Below are 23,584 nucleotides of genomic sequence, written 5' to 3'. Positions count from 1 at the left end.
AGGATAAAACCTTCTATAGAGGACAGGTACAGAAGGTGCTCATAGCAACCAATCATTGTCACAACTCTTGGGTGGATGATGTGAATGCTACACTTCGAGTGAGCATTACCCAGGAAGTTTGAGCTTCGCTGGTTGCGGCCCTCTGACTGGGTTCTAATACTGTATTTGGCCTGGTGGTAAGAAGGAACTGAGGCAGGCAGGAAGACTGATTGCTGTGAGGTGTACTGGAGCATAGTTGACAGGAATGGCTCTGAAACAAATGAGCAATGCAGTACCAGGAATAAAGCTGAATCAGGTCAGAGGAACAGCCAAAAGTAAAAACTAAGAGTTCACTAGGAACAGTACCAGAGGAGCAGGCGAGGAGAAACATCAGACAAAACCAAGTCTCCGTACTGGAAATCATACAAGGAGTTCAGACAGGGACAAACACTGGAGTAAAGGTAGGGAGCCTAATACTCGACACAGGAACAGTACCGAGACTCAAATTTGGCACCCAATACGTTATCACTGTTACTTTCAATATCAGACAGTGCCCTATGGGATCCGTGGATGCCGTCTGCAACAGCCAGCCAGGGCAGAGCTTCCCACCTCTGCAACCAGAGCAACCTGGGATGCTGGGGAGACCTTCACGTGGCAGGCACTGGCTGGCACCTGATCGCAAAGGACCCACTGCAGCCATGGAAAACCAGTGTCTTTGGACATGGTAAGAAGCACCAGGCTCTGCTATGCTGTGACAATCATCTTCTACCTATCCTTTTATACAGAGCCGGCCTTAGGCATAGGCAAACTAGGCAAATGCCTAGGGCATTTGGTATGCTTAGGGGCACCAGCAGCTTCTGTTGATTAAAATGATATGCAGCATGCCTATATTGTGTGTGTGACTACGGCTGTATCTGCATACGAAATGCTACATTGCAGTGTATTCCTGGAAATCACTGTAATGTAGCATTTCATATGCAAATACAGCCACAGTTGCACACATCATACATGCTGCATATCATTTTAATCAGCAGAAGCTGCTTGCGCATCCTAGCCACATAGTAATGCAAATAAGATGCATTTTTTATAAACAAAAGGCCCCCGACGTTAGCAGAATTGACAGCTGACTCATGTCAGGCATCTCCTGCAGAACTAGCGGTGGTGCTAGGGGGCACCAGCCAAAATCTTGCCTAGGGCATCATATTGGTTAAGGCCGTCTCTTTGTGACTGCATTGGCTCAGTGACTTTACTGTGACTGGCAGTGCCACTGCTTAGTCACTCAGTCCCACCTGCCTGTCACCCGCAGGACAGGCAGTCCCATTGGAAGGTGTTTCTTCCCTCTGGGACTGTCAGACTAGGGTGTGATTAGCAGAGAGCTGGCTTCCTGTAGAAAACCACTCCCTGACTTTCAGCCCTATCCGGCTTCTATGGGCTTCAGCCAATGCAGTCCTTACTGTACACGTGTGCCGTAAGGGTTTCTAAGGATATACCTGTGCACAGTAAGAGTTTCTGAGGATATCCGCGCATGCAGTAAGGGTTTCTGAGAATATTCGTATGCGTAGTAAGGGTTTCAGAAAATATCCACGCGTGCAGTAAGGGTTTCTGTGGATATGCACGCGTGCAGTAAGGGTTTCTGAAGATATCCAGGTATGCAGTAAGGGTTTCTGAGGATTTCCGTGTGCGCAGTAAGGGTTTCTGAGGATATCTGAGCATGCAGTAAGGGATTCTGGGGATATTCGTGTGCGCAGTAAGTGTTTCTGAGGATATCCACGCATGTAGTAAGTGTTTCTGAAGATATCCATGTGCGCAGTAAGGGTTTCTGAGGCTATTCATGTTCGCAGTAAGGGTTTCTGAGGATTTCCACGTGTGCAGTAAGGATTTCTAGGGATATCGCGCATGCAGTAAGGGTTTCTGTGGATATGCACGCGTGCAGTAAGGGTTTCTGAAGATATCCAGGTGTGCAGTAAGGGTTTCTGAGGCTTTCCGTGTGCGCAGTGAGGGTTTCTGAGGATATCTGAGCATGCAGTAAGGGATTCTGAGGATATTCGTGTGCGCAGTAAGTGTTTCTGAGGATATCCACGCATGTAGTAAGTGTTTCTGAAGATATCCATGTGCGCAGTAAGGGTTTCTGAGGCTATTCATGTTCGCAGTAAGGGTTTCTGAGGATTTCCACGTGTGCAGTAAGGATTTCTAGGGATATCGCGCATGCAGTAAGGGTTTCTGAAGATATCCACGTGTGCAGTAGGGGTTTATGAGGATATTTGTGTGCGCAGTAAGGGTTTCTGTGGCTATTCACGTGTGCAGAAAGGTTTTCTGAGGTTATCGCGCATGCAGTAAGGGTTTCTGAAGATATCCATGTGTGCAGTAGGGGTTTCTGAGGCTATTTGTGTGCACAGTAAGGGTTTCTGAGGATATACACGCATGCAGTAAGGGTTTCTGAGGATTCTGTGTGCGCAGTAAGGGTTTCTGTGGATATTCACGTGTGCAGTAGGGTTTCTGTGGATTTCTGTGTGCAGTAAGGGTTTCTGTGGATTTTCACGTGTGCAGTAAGGGTTTCTGAGGATTTCCGTGTGCGTAGTAAGGGTTTCTGTGGATATTCACGTGTGCAGTAAGGGTTTCTGAGGATATTGCACGTGCAGTGTGAATGCTGATGATTTTACAGGACAAAAAGCAATACCTTAATACACTTAAATTCGAGCCCCTGAGGCCGCTGTATGTAATCCTTACCCTACGTACTTTTTGCACAGTTAGCATACAAAAGCCCGTACCATGTACGCACTTTGCGTACCCACGCCGCGACAGACGTACAAAGTACACGCAGTGCATATACACACACCGACACGCTGTGAGCACAATGCAGCTACACGTGTGATAGAAATACACCTTAAACCTTAGCAGGAAATGGGACATGACACCAATTGTATTTCAAAACTATGTTGGGGTCCAACCCACCAACGGTTATTTACTAGCAGGGGGTTACAACAATAATACAATACAATAAGAGAAAAAGGCTACAGTCAATGGTACATACGTTTGTTCGCCAGCGCTACCCAGTCCGGTCCTCAGTCAATCAAGGTAGATGACCTTCAGAGATTGTTGTGTGACCGGGCCTGCAGCTGGCCTTTTATACATTTGTCCAAAACCTAACACAATGGAAACTGTAATCTCTTCATCTATTGGTCACTGAAATGGTCATTTACAGTACAGGAGGTCATAGGTCGGTTTGAATAGGTGGGCGATGTCTGGTACAGGTGCACTTGCAGTTGGTCTCCACTGGGTTCCCGCCGAATATCAGGAGTACAGTAAATACAGTTGATATTAATATTCTGCTCCTGCGCATATCTATACGCAGGAGCGTGCTATCTTCCGCAAACCAACACCGGAATATTGCTCTTAAAATACCCTACAGCTGGATACCAAACACCACCTCCTAACATAATTCTGTCCCCTCATATCCTGTAAAGGTGAATCCCTTTGTTATTATGCCCTTTAAGCAAGTGTAACTCGCTGGTGTGGTGCATGCTGACTATGTGTAAATCGTGCACTATGTGTATTAAATATGAAATGTGTTTTTATGGCTTTTCCATGTTATCACAAATGCTACCGTAATTACTCATACCACACGCTAATACGCAGGACCCCACAACTAGCGAATATGTGCACGCACGGCAGAACAAGTACGCACACGGAGGCCATCTGTGTATAGTTTGTACGTGATGTGTGTACTGCAAAATTTTCAACTTCGACAGGCCACCCTTTAGCAGTCATCAATAATGCCACACTTGACTACTAAACAGAAAATATTATCTATACAATATATACAAATTTGGATGATCAGGGGAGAGTTGTAGGTGGGAAATGTATAGCCTAGTGGGATAGTAAAAAGCATGTATGTATGAATCAATGTCTGAGGGGCATGTATCATCGTGAGGTATATGTTCTAAATAAGCTTCGAGGTATTGCGAAGTATACATTAAATCCTTCTTATCCCGTATTAAGGGTCTGTACTTGGGCAAACAAACACTACCGAGCTTCGTTCGGGCAAGGGCTTTTAACCCTCGCCTCTTCGGCTTCTAGTACCAACAAATGGGGAGCACATTTAGTTGATGATACATGGAGGGGGAACATATGTGAGTGCTAGTATATGTGGATAACACCTGTCGACTATGTGTGTCATTAACTGGAGGTTGCAGAGATGAAGATAAGACACATATATAAAAATGCATTCACATAAACATTTGGGTAGGGCTGACGTCTTTTCCGATTGGATGTTTCTGGGTAAAAGAGGGAAACAGAGAAAAAAGGTGAAAGAAACAGGCCATGAAATTCATTTGCAATCCATATCATAACACTGTCTCTATGGATGGATCATAAACCAAATCTGCTGCTGTAACAATGCCCTCGCTCCTTAGACTCATCAAATTTGTGCTGTGCTTGCTCCGCGTCAGAATTCGAACACACCTAAATATCAAACCAATAATTGAATATAAAATGATATGCAGCATGCCTATATTGTGTGCATGACTGTGGCTGTATCTGCATACGAAATGCTATACTGCAGTGTATTCCTGGAAATCACTGTAATGTAGCATTTCATATGCAAATACAGCCACAGTCGCACACAGAATATAGGCATGCTGCATATCATTTTAATCAGCAGAAGCTGCTTGCATATCCTAGCCACATAGTAATGCAAATAAGATGCATTTTCATAAACAAAAGGCCCCCGACGTTAGCAGAACTGCCAGCTGACTCATGTCAGGCATCTCCTGCAGAGCTAGCGGCGGTGCTAGGGGGCACCAGCCAAAATCTTGCCTAGGGCATCATATTGGTTAAGGCCGTCTCTGCTTTTATAGAATGTACTTGATAACTGATAGCTACTAGACTACTTCTCCACTTGTCCTCTTTAGAAGATATGATAAACCTTCCTCCTTGTGATTTAAGAGAAAGATGCATATGATCAGCTTACTTTTATTGTTATATTTTGTAGTTCTATATTCTTCATTCCCTCTCTCCTTCCTTTAAAACAAGGATGATTACATCCACAGCTAACTGATTTTATTTTTTTGTCTTTATAAACACCCTGATTTAGTCCTGGCAATCAGCAGTTGTACACTCTATGTGGGCTGTTGATTGTCACATGTTCCAGCTTGCACATCTAAAGTTCTAGAGAAAAAATATACAATGCTCTCTTAACTGATAGAACCATTTGAATTTCATGCAATTAAATTAGGGTGACTTTATAAAGGAAACCGACTGTCTTTTGAGACAGACAATTTAACAGTGATTTCTTCCTGACTCTTATCAGTATATCACAGCACTGTGGGCCCTTGGGGGAGACAAGGAAGAATATAAGGACACCTCCACACAGCCACACTTTGGACACTGCTAATGACACTCCTGGACCCCTGCTGCTACTGCCTAGAGACACCTGAGATCAGACAGCAGAATTTTTTACATTGTGTCCTGGTGGAAACAGGCATAAAATAATTATGTCATCTGCATTTGAAATTGTCTAAGGCAGTGGAAATTTACATAAAGGCTAATTAATAAATAGTAATATACTTAGAACAATGAATGTATGTTTCATTAATGTAATTACTGTGACAAATGTAAGACCAAATAGTGATATAATTAAGTGAATATACAGTCACGTTATACTAAGAACTTGAATAATTGGAGTGAAGGATACAGAATGTCATTACCAATTCTCTCCTCGAAACTGTACATGTCACTCCTGAACCCTTCCCTTAGAAGTATACTGAATGTAACTTCAATCTGAAGCATTGTTATAACTCATCCCTGAGTTTTTCTGTTTTTATCATGGCTTTTCTGGTCATATGAAATAAACATTTACTGTATACTGTACGTCACTATCCCAGCTTCCGACAGAACTAATAAAATCTTTGCAGTATGAGACGATTCCATGCAAAAAGAATGTGAGATATATATATATATATATATATAGATATATATATACTTGGAAAAGTCCACACTCCAAACTTCAATGAATCAACGGGGCGGTGCTCCACAAGGGACACATGGGCCAATACATAGCAAAATGGAGATGTAGGCACTCACTAGTATAAATAGACAGGCATATATTAATGATGACTCACAGATACATGCAGAAGGTTTGTCAACGTTTCGGTCACCTCATGACCTTTTTCAAGACATCATAACAGAGCAACAAAGAGACATCTGTCCAGTGCAACACCATTCATGTGAACGGTGTTGCACTGGACAGATTTATCTTTGTTGCTCTGCTATGATGTCTTGAAAAAGGTCATGAGGTGACCGAAACGTCGACAAACCTTATGTATGTACCTGTGAGTTATCATTAAAATATGCCTGTCTATTTATACTAGTGAGTGCCTACATCTCCATCTTGCTATATATATATATATATATATATATATATATATATATATATATATATATATATATATATATATATATATATATATATATATATATATATATATATATATATATATACATATACACACACAATATGACCTTACTTTGCGGTGATTCATCTGAGCTACACCTTAAGGAAGTACCCTCTGTTAGATAGGGTACAGTGTGATGAAAATGCAAAAAAAAGATGTTCCCGAGGGAATAATAGATATTAGATTGAAGTGTGTCCTATACCACCTACAGAACTCAACTTTTAACCACAACAGTTTATAAGATACAGATTTATTCACAGAATTGCATGTTTACATAAAATGACACAGTTTCTGTTTTGTCAATCATGTACATAATTCAAAATAGAAAATAAAATATACAATATACTGCTGTTTGTAGCCCACATAGTGCTGGCAGGTTTTCTGTATACAGCAACCTGTTTTCTGTATACAGCAACCTGGTATATGACACTAAAGTATGTAAATTGGCCTTGTTTATAAGCTGCAATCTGTTGTTGAACAACAATTTTATGTAATTAGTCACTGAAGTTCTCATACTGATATGCCTTCTGTGGAACACAACCATACCGATTAGTGCCTAATAAGTCATCATAAATGGACCTGTAATTCTGTATCGATACTAGACCCCTGAAGAAGGCCTGAGGACGAAACGTGTTGGTTTTATGCTGAGTTCCGCGACAGTTTGAATTCAGAAGCGGTGTATCGCACAATTAAATATTAACAGTGCTATTGTTTTGAATGTCAAGTGATTTTATCATTTTATTGCTTATTTTGAATTATGTACATGATTGACAAAACAGAGACTGTGTGTCATTTTATGGAAACATGCAATGTGATATGTGAATAAATCTGAAACTTATAAACTGTTGTGATTAAAAGCTGAGATCTGTAGGTGGTATAGGACACATTTTGATGTACAGTAATATCTATTAGCTTCCTTGGGAACCTCTATTTTTTGCATATATATTATACATATTTTGGGGGGGGGTTTCTTCCTTTCTTTAATCCCTTTTGTCCTGTATATAGCCGTCTCTGAAACATTTATTGTTATCTTTGCCCTGTGATTGATATTGACAACGTTACCATAATGTCAGGGTAGTAACATACAATGTAACTTGCTTACAGCATAGACGCTGGTGGGTCTCAGTTGTTATGGTGACACGTACTGCACTGATGATGTAATTGGGTGTGCGACGCCGGAGCCGGGTGGGAGTTCCGAGTTCCAGACACCGTGATTCACTGGCGATGGGTATTTAAGGTAAGACACTGGCTTGTACTATTGTTACCTGACGAAAATGCTGTGAATAAAGAAATGAAATGTTGTGATCTACATGCTGCAGTAAAGTTTTTTGAGCAAGACACTAGGAGTGCCGCACCTCCCCCAGGTTGTATCTATATATATATCTATATATATATATATATATATATATTTATACTGTATGTATTAGAGATGAGCCGGTCTTGTTCTCAGTAAACAGTGTACCCACCCAAACTTTGTGATACGAGTCCAGATTTGATTTCGTCTTGGGCTTTCCCACCAGATTCGGTTTCCTAAACGAGGCAAAACCTAATTTTCCCACTGTCAGATTCTCGCGGGGTTTTGGATTCTATAAAGGTCTCACTGATTGGCACCATTTTCATTCCGGCTGTGGAGAGTGCACTGAATGGAAGTGTCCGTCTCAGTGTTGGGGTGTGTGTCGTGGGGCTGCTGGCTGCATCCAGTGACAACAAGGGGTGATTTTTAATCATTATAAGTCCAGGAGTGCTGGTCTATCTGACAGGGGGCGATCTCATCTGTGCATACATACAGGGGATCTGCCTGCCTCAGTGTTAAACAAGCCCAGTATACTGTGTGTACATCCAGGGGCTGGTGTGTCTCAGGGGTGCTGTCATCTGGTGTATCTGACAACAAGGGGTGATCTCATCTGTCCATATACATCCAGGGGCTATGCCTTTCTCAGTGTTAACCCCCCCAGTATACTGTGTATAGTGTACATCCAGGGGCTGGTGTGTCTCCAGGGGTGCTGTCATCTGGTGTATCTGACAACAAGCTCTGCCTGCCCCAGTGTTAAAAAAACCCCAGTATACTGTGTGTGTACATCCAAGGGCTGGTGTGTCATATATATCAGTATCAGTCCAGGGGTGCTTTTGTCTGGTGTATCTGACAACAAGGGGTGATCTCATCTGTCCATATACATCTAGGGGCTATGCCTGCCCCAGTGTTAAAAAAACAACAACCCAGTATACTGTGTATAGTGTACATCCAGGGGCTGGTGTGTCTCAGGGGTGCTGTCATCTGGTGTATCTGACAACAAGCTTTACCTGCCCCAGTGTTAAAAAAAAACCCAGTATACTGTGTGTGTACATCCAAGGGCTGGTATGTCATATATATCAGTATCAGTACAGGGGTGCTGTCGTCTGGTGTATCTGACAACAACGGGTGATCTCATCTGTCCATATACAGTGCATCCAGGGGCTGTGCTCCAATGTAAACCCCCCCTCCCCTCAGTATACTCTGTATGTACATCCAGGGGCTGGTGTGTTGTATATATCAGTCCAGGGGTGCTCTGTCTGTCGTCTGGTGGTGTATCTGACAAGTGGTGCTCTGTTCACCTATGGGTGATCTGTCCATCCATCCAGGGGCTCCACCCCAGTGTAAAATTAAAATAATAAAAGCTAAAAAGCCTAAAACATAATTTTACTTAAAATATATATTGTTTGTTTGTGCTGTACCCCAGTGTACTATACAATTTGTATTTTATTTTCATAAGTACTGTGACACTGTCAATCAGGCCGCGGTACATAACTATTTCTGACTCATACACGTATTGTGACACTGTAGGTGGTACATTTTTTGTACAAATTGTGGTGTGTGCTGTACCCCACTTGGTTCATGTTTGTTGATAGATATGGAGGATGAACAATTGAGAGGAGATGCAGGTCCACCAGTCATGATGATACAAGCCCGTGAACATCATCTACTAAGGCCAATGCCCAAGTCAAGGCATGTAAAATCAAAGAGAAAGTAAATGTTGGATTAGTAAAAGTAAGATTAGTACAATATCCCAGTGGTTCCCAAACTTTTTTGAACACGGCACCCTAGAGCATCAGAACTATTTTCTTGGCACCCCTTAGCCAAAAGTTTCTTATTAAGATATTTATAAAGAAATATTAAATTAAGCAATTTGTGTTTATATGTCATCCTTAGGTTCGGTTATATGGTGAGGGACAAGATTTGCTTCTGTTTTTCCACATATTTTATGATTTGAAGCCAAATGCACTGGTTTTGCCTATTGCATTGACCAAAAATAATTTGTATTGGTGCTGAACCAACAACCCAGGGAACCCCTGCAAGTGTCCTGAGGCACCCCAGGGTGTCGCTGCACACAGTTTGAGAACCACTGCAATAACCAATAAAAATTGTTGTCTATGCAATAAAGACCGTCACCAATGCCCCCAATGATTAAATGAAAATTTTAAAATCAAACAAATTAAATCAAATTACTAATCAAGCCTTCCTTCCACTACATACATAATCTACCTCCATTGGGCCCGTGATCTAGTTAATTAACACAAAAATTATTTTTGTATATTGGACAAAAACATGCACATTTACAACATGGTACTGTGTGTAAATCTGTCTGTGTGTAAATTTGTCTGAGGCAACCTGAGGCTGTGGTAACCCATTGTTGACAAACAACTTCCAGCAGGGTCAGCTAGCAGAATGGATCCTGGGAGTTATAGTTCAGACGGAGAGCCACAGGCTGCTTTTCTCTGATGTAGAACAGCAAATCTTGGTCCCATTATCCCCAACAACTACCCAGAGCACAAAATAAACATCTGTTTACAGTGTGTACCATTAGCCCCTCCACAAACAAGGCCACCACCTTCTATTAGACATACAAAAAATACATAGCATAGCTGTCACTCATTCACACTGGGAGCAGCCATTTATGGTCTGCTCCCTATAGTTATCTTTGTCAATAATCATGAGAATGTGGCACAAAATGGCGTCACACACTGTGTGTTAGTGACAGGTGCTCTGTAGTTGTCACTCAGATCATGTTTTAAATGGTTGGTTGAACTTGCTTCACATACTGTAGGATTGGACACAAATTGACTTCAGTGAGCCTGCCCCGATATATACCCAAAACATCTCTGTGCAATGGTACAAACAAGTCAAACACTGCATGATATCTTCTGACGAACTCTCCATGCTCGAATAGCAAACCTTCTCCGTGTCAAAGATATCTTTGAGGAACAGAAGAGCTTGATCCTAATTTGAAAATAATTTTAACAGATGATTAGCGAACCTTCTCTATGTTGAAAATATCTTTGAGGAACAGAATAACTTGATCCTAATTTGAAAATATTTTAACGGATGATTTGTAAACCTTCTCCATGTTGAAAATATGTTTCAGGAACAGAAGTACTTGATCCTAATTTCAAAATAATTTTAATGGATAAACAGCGAACCATTTCCATGTCGAAGATATCTTTCAGGAATACGAGAACTCGTTCTTAATTTTAAAATAATTTTAACAGATGATTAAAGCATTTAAAAATATATTGGCCCTCATTCCGAGTTGATCGGTCGGTATTTTTCATCGCATCGCAATGAAAATCCGCTTAGTACGCATGCGCAATATTCGCACTGCGACTGCGCCAAGTAATTTAACAATAAAGATAGTATTTTTACTCACGGCTTTTTCATCGCTCCGGCGATCGTAATGTGATTGACAGGAAATGGGTGTTACTGGGCGGAAACACGGCATTTTATGGGCGTGTGGATGAAAACGCTACCGTTTCCGGAAAAAACGCAGGAGTGGCTGGAGAAACGGAGGAGTGGCTGGGCGAACGCTGGGTGTGTTTGTGACGTCAAACCAGGAACGACAAGCACTGAACTGATCGCACAGGCAGAGTAAGGTTGAAGTTACTCAGAAACTGCAAAGTAGTTTGTAATCGCAATATTGCGAATACATCGGTCGCAATTTTAAGAAGCTAAGATACACTCCCAGTAGGCGTAGGCTTAGCGTGTGTAACTCTGCTAAATTCGCCTTGCGACCGATCAACTCGGAATGAGGGCCATTGTTAACAGCAACGTGTTTGCGGATCACTGCTGCCACTTAGCTTAGTCATTCAGATACCTCGGTGCAATCTTTTGACCTAAACTGGATGAAAATTGATGTTATTAAGGTTAATACTGTAGGAACAAAAACAGGTCCACATTCTGTGATTTAACCTGTTTTTATGATTTAAAATACAAATCCAAAACTCGCAAGGAAGTTAGAGGCAAAACAAATACAGATCCAAACACAAAGGAGATACATAGCACCCCTATGCAATTTTTCTTCATACTTTTAGGACCTGGGCCACATCAAAGAGCCCGGTGCTGGTTATGTGTTGTTTTTTTCAGGGGGTGGGGCTACGCAATTACTTTTTCTGATTTTTGCACTTTATTTACTTATACAAACACAGATGCAATGCACAGAACACACTGATCTGTGCAGGCTTCTCCAAAAATGCTGATCACAGACAGGACGTTTGAATTTGGGGACAGCACAACTGAACTTGCACACTATTTAACAAGACTAAACACGATTGCATAGACCATCGGAAAACAAGATTCTGTTAAACATGATTCCAGCAAGTATAAATTCGGACCAAACAAAAATTTTACCCCAAGGAATCCAAACTTGAAAAGTATCACTCCAGAAGGCCTTAATGAGGACCTTGATCTTAAGTGGTTCCTTTAATTTTCTTCCTAAACTCTCCCCGTCATCATCTCCCTGGTTTTATTTTTATTCTTTATATACATTTTATTTATACATGTTGTCCTGTTATTTTTATCATGTCTCCTCAAGCTTTTTCATTATTTGTCAAAATTTATTTATACAGTAAAGCATTTTTAGTTCCCTTATACGCTATTTTAAGGATTACCTGTATGCACCATAGAACCTTGAAATTGTGGATTTGGAAGACTGTATACTGTATATGAACTTTAACACTTTCTAACTTTACTAGACAATTTATTTGTATATATTTTCTATTTATTTAATCCACTACCTTACTTTAAATTGGACAGGATAAAAAATCAGAAGCTGCTGTCAACCACCTGCAATGGAAAATGCAGTATCCGGAACCATCCATCCACTACTTTCATAAAGAGGACATTTTTTGCACTTGAACCTCACACTTCCAGTGATCACAGGCTCTTAGTAACTATGCCCAATGAACCAGAAGTTATGGCTGAGTTCTGGAGGTGACGTCAACTGCAAGTGATGTCAACCGGAAGTTGCAATTTAAGCAAGTTCCGGTCCATATGGCACTCCAGAAACAGCCTATTTAAACAGAAGAATCTCGCTAGTCTACACAAGCCTTGGAAAATAGCAGTGCTGAAAACACATTGGTGCTGCAGTAGGCTACCCTGCACCCCATTCCAAAGGATGCTTGCCAGATAGTTAGACGCACAGGGCGGATCAAGAACCACCATGTGTGCAACACAACCCTGATCTTTATCGTTCATTTGCTACGGGATCAGCTTTTTTTATCTGTTCCTCCTATGTTTATTTGCATTCATTTATCTGTTACTCTTTGTGAGCTAATTTGTTTTATTTGTCTATTATTGTTTCTCCATTAGGGCTGTTTTATCTGTTTTCAATATTCGCTCTATTAGAGCTCATTTGCTTCATATATTCATGTTTTGCTCTATATAAGCTAAATTGACTTGTTTGTTAATAATAAATAGACTTAAATTCAACCTTTATTTATCTCCTAATTTAAGATTCTGTTATCAGTACATAATGTGATTGTTTTGAAGTTATCACACAACATTGTTCCTTCTCACTCATTTCCTATATACAGTATGTTGAGTGTACAACACAATGGAATATCAATGAAGGAGGAGAAGATTTTTTATAAACCGTCTCCTTAACTACTCTGCACCAAGTCATGGCACCTAGGGTGCTACATATATATATATATATATATATATATATATATATATATATATATATATATATATATATATATATATATATATATATATATATATATATACATACATACATACATACATACATACATACATACATACACACTGCTCAAAAAATAAAGGGAACACTAAAATAACACATCCTAGATCTGAATGAATGAAATATTATTAAATACTTTGTTCTTTATATAGTTGAATGTGCTGACAACAAAATCACACAAAAATGATCAATGGAAATCAAATTTATTAACCCATGGAGGTCTGGATTTGGAGTCAAACTCAAAATTAAAGTGGAAAAACACACTACAGGCTGATCCAACTTTGATGTAGTGTCCTTAAAACAAGTCAAAATGAGGCTCAGTAGTGTGTGTGGCCTCCACGTGCCTGTATGACCTCCCTACAATGCCTGGGCATGCTCGTGATGAGGTGACGGATGGTCTCCTGAGGGATCTCCTCCCAGACCTTGACTAAAGCATCCGCCAACTCCTGGACAGTCTGTGGTGCAACGTGGCGTTGGTGGATGGAGCGAGACATGATGTCCCAGATGTGCTCAATTGGATTCAGGTCTGGGGAACGGACGTGCCAGTCCATAGCATCAATGCCTTCGTCTTGCAGAAACTGCTGACACACTCCAGCCACATGAGGTCTAGCATTGTCTTGCATTAGGAGGAACCCAGGGCCAACCGCACCAGCATATGGTCTCACAAGGGGTCTGAGGATCTCATCTCGGTACCTAATGGCAGTCAGGCTACCTCTGGCGAGCACATGGAGGGCTGTGCGGCCCCCCCAAAGAAATGCCACCCCACACCATTACTGACCCACTGCCAAAACAGTCATGCTGGAGGATGTTGCAGGCAGCAGAACGTTCTCCTTGGCGTCTCCAGACTCTGTCACGTCTGTCACATGTGCTCAGTGAGAACCTGCTTTCATCTGTGAAGAGCACAGGGCACCAGTGGCGAATTTGCCAATCTTGGTGTTCTCTGGCAAATGCCAAACGTCCTGCACGGTGTTGGGCTGTAAGCACAACCCCCACCTGTGGACGTCTGGCCCTCATACCACCCTCATGGGTCTGTTTCTGATCATTTGAGTAGACACATGCACATTTGTGGCTTCCTGGAGGTCATTTTGCAGGGAGCTGAGAAGTGGTCTGTGGTCACCACCTGCAGGACAACTCCTTTATTGGGGGTGTCTTGCTAATTGCCTATAATTCCCACTTGTTGTCTATTCCATTTGCACAACAGCATGTGAAATTGATTATCAATCAGTGTTGCTTCCTAAGTGGCCAGTTTGATTTCACAGAAGTGTGATTGACTTGTAGTTACACTGTGTTGTTTAAGTGTTCCCTGTATATTTTTGAGCAGTATGTATATATGTGTGTATATATTATATATATATATATATATATATATATGTATATATATATATATATATATATATATATATATATATATATATATATATATATATATATTCATAGACAATCTGCACTCTCACGTGTTTCAGCATGGGGTGCAAACCCAGTGCCACCCCATTGGGGGGAACACTATAATATTCAATATCTGTAAATAAAGTGTACTCACCAAGGCCTTGTTGATTGAAAATTTCTTTTGCTTACGACATCAAAGTGACATTACAGGTCGATCTTTTAGCCAAACAGTGGCCTTCCTCAGGACAGTGCCACCACCACAGTATTGGACAGACACTTTTGAAGAAGGCCAGTATTTGGCCGAAACATCGACCTGTAATGTCACTTTGATGCCGTGAGTAATACAAACTTTCAATTAACAATGATTGTGTGTATGCGGGTGCTATTATGGATTGATCACTCAGATCCAATAATAAAAAGATACGATTGATTTTTAACATATATACTGTGTCCATGGAGTAATATTATATGTGTACACTTTTTAGATTTTCTATTAATTAATTATTGGTTGTACTCAACAATTCATTGTGATATTTAATTTTTTAAGAATTCTGTGATAAGGAAATAACCTATAGAAAGGTAAATGAATAGGCGCCCCCAAAGAAAACTATATATATATATATATATATATATATATATATATATATATATATATATATATATATATATATATATATATATATATATATATATATATATATATGATGAGGGGATAAGGGTACCGGCGACCTGTTTTGTTAAAATAGTCACTATATTTAAAATTTATGAGCCAAAAAATATTCAAGAATACAAACAAGTTTTTAATAATACATAAGAGTTGAATAAACCGCAAAAAATCTTAGTCACCAATAAAAGCATAAAAATCTCTATAAAAAGGTAGGAGATCTGACTTAACTTTAAAAATAGCCAGGGGGTCAGTGCAGGGAACCCACATATATATATATATATATATATATATATATATATATATATATATATATATAATGTAGGTAGAAGAGAGCACTCACAAGACTTCTGACATGAAAATACCTCGGAATTTTATTTGCTCATCATAAAATATTGTGAACCTGATTCAGAGATGGATGCAGATTGCTGCATACGCAGGAAGATCTGCGTCCATCTCCTCACATGCCGGGGGCCGCCCCGCAAAAGGAGAAGTGTGTTGTGCTGCCTCCCGATGCATCTGCAATTATATTACAGATGCACTGAATTAAGATTGACCCCTGGTGTCAGGCGGTCCACAGCCATTTTTTTAAATCACAGCAGCCGCGAGTGACATCACCAGCCACCCAGAATACGCTCCCAGCCTACCTCCATTCGGCCAGCCCACGAAATGCTGCATTGCCGACCCTCCCTCCACCGACAGCCACCACTGTCAGTCACCTTGCAGCCACACCATTGGAAGGTGCAGGGTCACGCACTCGCACTGCAGCCAGTGCACGTTCGCAGACCACCCAAATTCAGCCGCTGCATACAGATGCGTGGCTGCATTCAGATCTGAATGACCCCCTGCGTCTTGTAACCAAAATTAGATTAGCTTAATGCAAGCTTATTAATGTACAAGAAATAAAAAAGCATTATACTGTATGGAAGACAAATGGGAAGCTTTTAGTTGCTATGAAACTGTTGAAGCACAACTCTCTAAGACAATAATAATCAGAAATATATATCATGTTTCATTAAATTCTAGGGAGATATTCTGATTATGATCATTATACTTAAAGAAATGTGTTTGCATTGTTTTGTTTCAAGTTGCCTTTTCTCAAATCTACTCATTTACTTTAACTTTTTCTCTATAATTTTAATTCAGTTGGAAAAATTGCCCATTAACTATACACACATACACTACAGAATAAAATGGAAGTAGAAAGTTCATAGTGGACACAGACAGACCAATCAAAAATGGTGGGCACAATTTAATATATTTCAACAATGGGTTAGAACAGTGGTTCTCAACCTCAGTCCTCAAGTACCCCCAACAGTTCATATTTTCCAGGTCACCTAGCAGTTGAACAGGTGTATTCATTACTCACTGACACATTTTAAAAGACCCAAAGGTGGAGCAAATTGTTTCACTCAAAATCCTGTGAGGAGACCTGGAAAACCTGAACTGTTGGGGTACTTGAGGACCGCAGTTGAGAACCACTGGGTTAGATTGAGCCACTTAGTGGTGCAGCCCTTGTGAACAAAAGAAGACCCCACACCGGTCTTCAAGAAACAGATTCTGTACATAGCCAAAAAAAGATAGGTGCAAACACAAATAAACAAATATTAGAATGTCCTTACATTAAGAAATAGCTTTAACAAGTGTCCAGCATTTTTAGTCTTGTTCACTGAATGGAAATCGTCTGATGTAGAGACGTTCTGAGATATATAGCAATCCCACGTGTTCCACCTTTCCCTTTTCTTCCTTTGTCATACTATTGAGGTGGAACACGTGGGATTGCTATATATCCCCATTATAGGACAATATAATATTTGTTTATTTGTGTTTGCACCTATCTTGTGAAATTTTTGTTGCATGTGTAGCAAATTAATGCATGCTTTTATGCATGCTTATGTGATAACACCCCTTTGGTAGAGTAGAGTCGTACCTGCTTTTCTCAGATGATGCTTGCTGATTTCAGATCTCTTACGGCTTCTTTGTCGGAGCCTGTGGCAGGAGGAGGAACACCACAGAAAGGACCCCACCAACAAAGGAAATGCAAAGCGAGGGTGATAGCTAGTTTTTAAACTGGGAAAAGGATAGTCACCGTTTCAAGTAACCCAAGTGCTGGCTAGTAAATCTGGTTTACTTCAAAAGGCACATTACCGAATATCACATATCATCTGCATAGTTAACATAAACGTATCACAACGTCAACATAAGTGCTCTTCAGAATATTAAAACCCAAAATACCATTTAGCAGGGTTGGTTCGGGAATATTCAAACAGTATACTAATACACTACTAGATGGTGCTGTGGACCCAGCAAAGGCAGTCTCTGGCCCCATACACAATCTGGAGAAGTTCAGAAATAAGTCCATGCAAGACACACAATAATCTCAAACGAATATTAGAATTACTTTTCCACTGTTTGGTTTGGAAAATCCTGCACACGGGCTGAACAATGAATTCAAAGCATAAAGGGATAGTTCCTGCATCTCAGCAATAGTCTATTATCCCTCCTTGTTTTGTTGGCAAGTATTGACAAGACAGGTTATTAGATTAAGTCAGAGTTTCCCAAACTCTGCCATTACATACCAGGTCTTTAGGCTATCCATGCTTGAGTCTAGGTGGTTAAATCAAAATGACGGAGGTAATAACTAAATCACCTGTGCGCAAGCAAGGATATCCTTAAAACTTGCACTATAATGGCGGCATTTGGGAAACTTTGGATTAAGGGTTGAAAGTGATTAATTGGCAGCCACATTGAAGATGCGCTCATACTGTAGATTCTTCTTTTTGCAATTTCCTATTGAAGTCGGATTGGAGGAGAATTCAGATAACCTATGTAAACTCACCCTTTACACCGGACAGCCACATCACTATAGAACAAAACGCACTGGATGGCTGTATCAAAGTTGTCCCTCCACAAAGAATCGTGAAATGGTGATAGTGATTGGGGGCCCGGGATGGCAGTTGTACCATTGCTGTCCTTGTTACATTGACAATAGCTTGCTTCCCCACAGAAGTGTTGCCTTTGTTATATTAAAGAAATCCCTAGGGCTCAGCGGAGATTGATAAATATGCCCCATATTTATTTGCCACTGGTCAAAGACTTACTAAATAGATATTTGAATAAAATATATACTGTATACTAACATGCATTTATGTGTATGTTGATAACAATGTATGAGGCTTTGCCAGTAAATGCTGTAATTTTTAGAAAGTCCTGAATACCTTCTATAGGTACATGTTTTGTAAGACATCTCTGATCTGCTCTCTCACAGATGTGGCCACACCCAAAATTAGAGATGTTCGCAGAGTCTTGTGTTTTGTTTCTAGTTTCATCATGTTTTGGTTCTAATTTCGTCGTCTTGTTTTGGTTTTACAAAACCACCCTCAAGTGTTTTGTTTTGGAATTTGGATTTAATATCTGAATCTTGGGTTTTGAATTTCTTGAAAATAAAAAAAACAGCTAAAATTGTGTCATTTTTGCAATCCAAAACCCAAAATAAATTTTTAAATCTGTATTCCAAATAGCGGGAAGATCCGAATTGGGATTTGATTTGGATGGGATCTTCTCAGGGGAACTTAACTGGTATTAGATTTGGTTTGGAACTGCAAAATTCGAGTGGGTTCGGAGTTCTAAAGAACCAAACCGCACATCTCTATCTAAATATGTGCTAATCAAAAAATGGTTAGGCATTGGGGTATGGCTCATTTCATCCTGCCATTCTGTAGTCTACTGTATATTGATTAAATTGAACAAGGAGTTACTTGTGCCCTCTAATTTAGTGTATCCAAATTAGAGGGCATGACTAACCATGTTTTCACTGCACTTTTCATGATTATGTTTTTCTTTACTACATTGTATATCAGCTTTGGGTCATCTCAGTATTTTCTAATTGCTTTGAACCTGTGAAATCTTGTTAGTTATGGAGATGCTACAATTTTGGCAGGTGGTGCCTGACTCAGAGATAGACGCAAAAACCTTCGCAGCTGAGATCCCGTATGCATCGGCTATGTGTCAATATGCAAATGTCACAGACGCAGGAATTTGTACTGAGATGCCTACTAAGGAATGGGGAGGCAAATATCAGATGTACATCGGTTGATCATTTACCTTCTGAGTTGACATATATGTAGTACACAGTACAGTAAAACACAGTAATACTGTAAATACAATACCAATCATGATATGTAATACAATACCAATATACATCTTGTATATTCCATGTTATGTGACCACCATCAGTACAAACATGCACATTCACAGGCTCGCTTCGCTCGCCACGCTTCAGGCAGGATGTCCACGTGTATAGTAAATCAAACAAATGTTGGTAAAACAAGTGAAACACCCAAAACACACTTGTGAACCATTTATGTGTTGTATCTGTCGAACTATCTGCCTTTCATCTGATGTTTTTTGCACTTGTCAACTTTTTTTTACTTATTGACCTAATGCACGTCGACCCTATGGAGTTGACTTATTGACTGTCTTCCTAGACATTTTAGATCTATCATCCGGATACCCTAGGACATGTCCCCAAAACAGTCGCAACACACTTGTGTTCTAGTGACCACCTACCTGTTACTACCCACAAACGGTCCCCGAGTGTCAATCAATTTGCAAATAAACCCAAACTGATCACCATTGCAAGATGATTGCGGCACATGCCCAGTGCGATTTACACACATACGCATGTGGCAAAAAAAATCACTCCACTGCGTCCAACATTGCATCTATCTCTGAATTAGGCTCAGGGTCACATTTTTTTAAAACATTTTCTTTGTTGAGTATTCATCTCAGGCAGACAGATTATGATCCCTATAAATCTCTATGATGAACACATCCATGTTCACACATCTGAATACATGTAAAGATTAGGCACGATGAAAACTCCTCTTGCAATTTCGCAAGCTTCAACGCAACATTTCCCATCAAGTTTTATGTTCATGCTATCAGTGCCTTGTGATGATGCAGCCAGAGGTGGAACTACCAATGGTGCAGCAGGTGCATTGCATCGAGGCCCCTGAGGGCTAAGGGGCCCACTGCTGCCCAGATGAGAAAATTATTTATCCCCTGGCCCCCCACAGACCATTTTAAGCAATCTCAGATGAATGGCCCAGTGCAGAGAGCAGGGTGGGTCCCACTGCCTGAGGGACCTGCCCCTTACCTTAGGTAGGCAAGGTTGACCTTGTGTCTGCTGGACTGATAGAGGAGTTCTGCCACCTATCAGTGCTGATGATCACAGCGACATAATGCCTCTAAGTAACAGATAGCTGTACATGATTTATTCTGATTCACTGCTGTCCGTAAATTAACAGCAGCTCACAACCGGAGTAACTGGCACTGTCAGGGTTTGCCTGACCCAGTGAATAACTGAGAAAAGCGCAAGAGGCTGGGTTCCCTGTCACAGACAGAACAGAGACCACTGTGTTTCTGCCCCCATCATGGTACATACCCCCTGTTCTCCAATCCACACAGGACTTGTTCCTGTTCCCCTGCCATCCACTGTCTCTACCTGTTACCCTCTGCCTTTCCCTGTCACCTTCTTCCTCACTCTGCATTCTGCTGTCACCTGCTGCCTCCCCTTGCCTTCTGTTGTCACCCTCTGCCTTTCCCTGTCACCCACTGCTGTGTAGCATATTGTGAACTTGTGTTGGGGTGGAGGAGGGGAGCCCAAATGATATTTCTACACCTGGGCCCACCACTCACAAATTCCGCCACTGGATGCAGCATAAGTGCTGTTTTATATGTGCCAGGTTGTGTGAACCTAAGCAATTTCTACAAATTTATGCAAAACTGAAGGGTCTCTCTTTTGGAGTTGTACATTGCCAGCTAAATGATTTCCATGTATGTATATTTACCAACCCCAAACACCAGGTTTTGCCTTTAATTAAATCACTGCTTTAAATTTCTCAGCAAAATTGGACAAAAATCTGCAATTTTATTAAATCGATCTTCATTAAATAAACCCCCAAAACATCACAGTATCCTCTCTTTGAAGTTAAGAACCACATACTGCACTGAATGTATAATGAAATCTCTAAACTGTAACAAGCAGCTAGTTGGTTCTGCTGCAATAAATTACTAAACTAATTATCTAGTAGCAGGCTAACGGAATCATTTAAAGAGGTAATTAGCAATCAGATATAATGAGCACTTCTACTATTTTCATGTCATACTGTATTTAACTAAATTATATCTTCTTCACTAAGGGCATTAGAGTTATATCGAGTGCAGCAGCCCTTATTATTATCCTCCGATGTTTCATTCTTTACCGGACTGAACACCGAGATTCTTTCCATCAAACTTTTCAGATGTCTTATGGGCACTTTTAAGCCTATAATTAGTAAGCAATGCAAATGTAAACTGCTAGATAACAAAATGATGGGCCTATTGTACAAACATTACTTGGTTCTTAAATGGTGTAAGTGTAAAACTGCCTGTATTTTATTTACTTCTTAATTGAACTCATAGAAACAGCTCATGGATTAAAGACAAACATAAACATGTTGGATCGACTTAAACAGTTATTTACATGTATTTTACTACACTGCATTACCAGTCAAAAGGGGATGTATTTGGCATCCAAACAATCAGAATTCTGGCGGTCACATGAAAGGCATCAGAATTCCAACACCACTCAGAATCCTCAAAAAAATAAAAATAAAATAAAATCCTAAGTAAAGTTTGTGTTGTGCTCCATGTATGACGCGGCATAGTAGAGTCATGTCTATCGGCAGCTGTATACCGGTTTCCATGCTATTTCTCCAATTGATTAATTCATTTGGAGCTATTAGTGTGTTAAGTTTATCTACAATCCTGGGATCTACGTAAGTCATAGGCCCCTACCCTACATGCATGCCTCATCTAGAATAGATGTGAAAATACGTGTGTAGTATGGTATGCCGGCAGACGGGCTCCCGGCGACCAGCATACCGGCACCGGGAGCCCGACCGCTGGCATACCGACAGTGTGGCGAGCGCAAAGGAGCCCCTTGCGGGCTGACTGCGCGCGCCACGCTGCGGGCAATGCGCGCTATGCGCGCCACACTATTTTATTCTCCCTCCAGGGGGGTCGTGGACCCCCACGAGAGAGAATAGCTGTCGGTATGCCGGGTGTCAGGATCCCGGCGCCGGTATACTGTGCACCGGGATCCCGACATTCGGCATACTGAAGACCACCCAAAAATATATTATATGGCTTGTCATCAACTGCAGGTATATGACGCACTGCATTATGCACGTTTCATATATAGTAAAGACTCATGTGATGTGCTGCATACTCCTGGTTCAGGCCCTCCCATCTTTGCTTGTCACATTTGACCTTTTTACCCTTGCAACATATGGTGCTCCCATCCCTCTCTTCGTCACATCTTATTTCATGACAAACGCTACCCTTTTAACATACTGTATGTTCAACCACCATTTTTTCCTTATTGTCTATGCCCTAGGCTTGAGGACCACTAATCCACCACAGAAGTTTCTACTTGCTGAGTGGAAATGCTTTCTGGTCTTCATGTGTGAACGCTGTACAGGCAACACATGACTCCCACTGTACAGACAGCTCCACCATAGAGCAGGGGAGTGAGCATAACTGTTAGATACATATGACTTTTTATTCAAGAGTAGCATGAAGCAGGACATAGCTTTCAACTGTCCTGTTTACAAAGGGGATAGGTAATATTCATCGACTGGAAAGTCAAGCAACAATAGAAAACCCTATAACTTCCTCCTCCCAACCCAAAGTGACATAAACCAATTGCACCCACATTTAATAAATAGGTCAAGTTCCACTACTTAGATCAGTCATCAAAACTTAAGCACCCACATTTAATATAAAGAAACTGTATTACTTAATTAACCTCTACAATATATAAATAGCACTCCTCAATCCACATTACATTGTAATAACACTTTTAGCTCTCAAATGTATGACAGAGATCACATATTGCAGTATTAGGTCCTAAAAATGTTATATATTTAAAGCCCACAGCAGCCAAACAAATATTATTAGTACTGTACATGTGTAGCATACAGTACTTTATTACCACTTCATTGTGCTAATAGCCCCCAGATACATTAATACCCCCACTGCATTAA

The 23,584-nt window shown here is 40.6% G+C and overlaps 1 protein-coding gene across 11 annotated transcripts in view; it reads right to left on the bottom strand.

Annotated features, from left to right (window-relative positions):
* The window catches only part of RALYL (RALY RNA binding protein like), a 1,174,022-nt gene that overhangs the window by 766,704 nt on the left and 383,734 nt on the right, over positions 1-23,584 (bottom strand). Inside the window, exon 5 of one of the 11 annotated variants that reach the window (XM_063924019.1) lies at positions 7,534-7,708. The exons of the other annotated variants lie outside the window; for them this stretch is intronic. The gene's annotated coding sequence lies outside the window, so the exon portion shown is untranslated. The remainder of the gene's footprint in view (positions 1-7,533; positions 7,709-23,584) is intronic. 11 annotated transcript variants of the gene reach the window in all.

This window comes from Pseudophryne corroboree, chromosome 5 (genome assembly GCF_028390025.1).
Source record: "Pseudophryne corroboree isolate aPseCor3 chromosome 5, aPseCor3.hap2, whole genome shotgun sequence".
Lineage (NCBI taxonomy): Eukaryota > Metazoa > Chordata > Amphibia > Anura > Myobatrachidae > Pseudophryne > Pseudophryne corroboree.
This window is presented reverse-complemented; position numbering and strand designations above follow the sequence as displayed.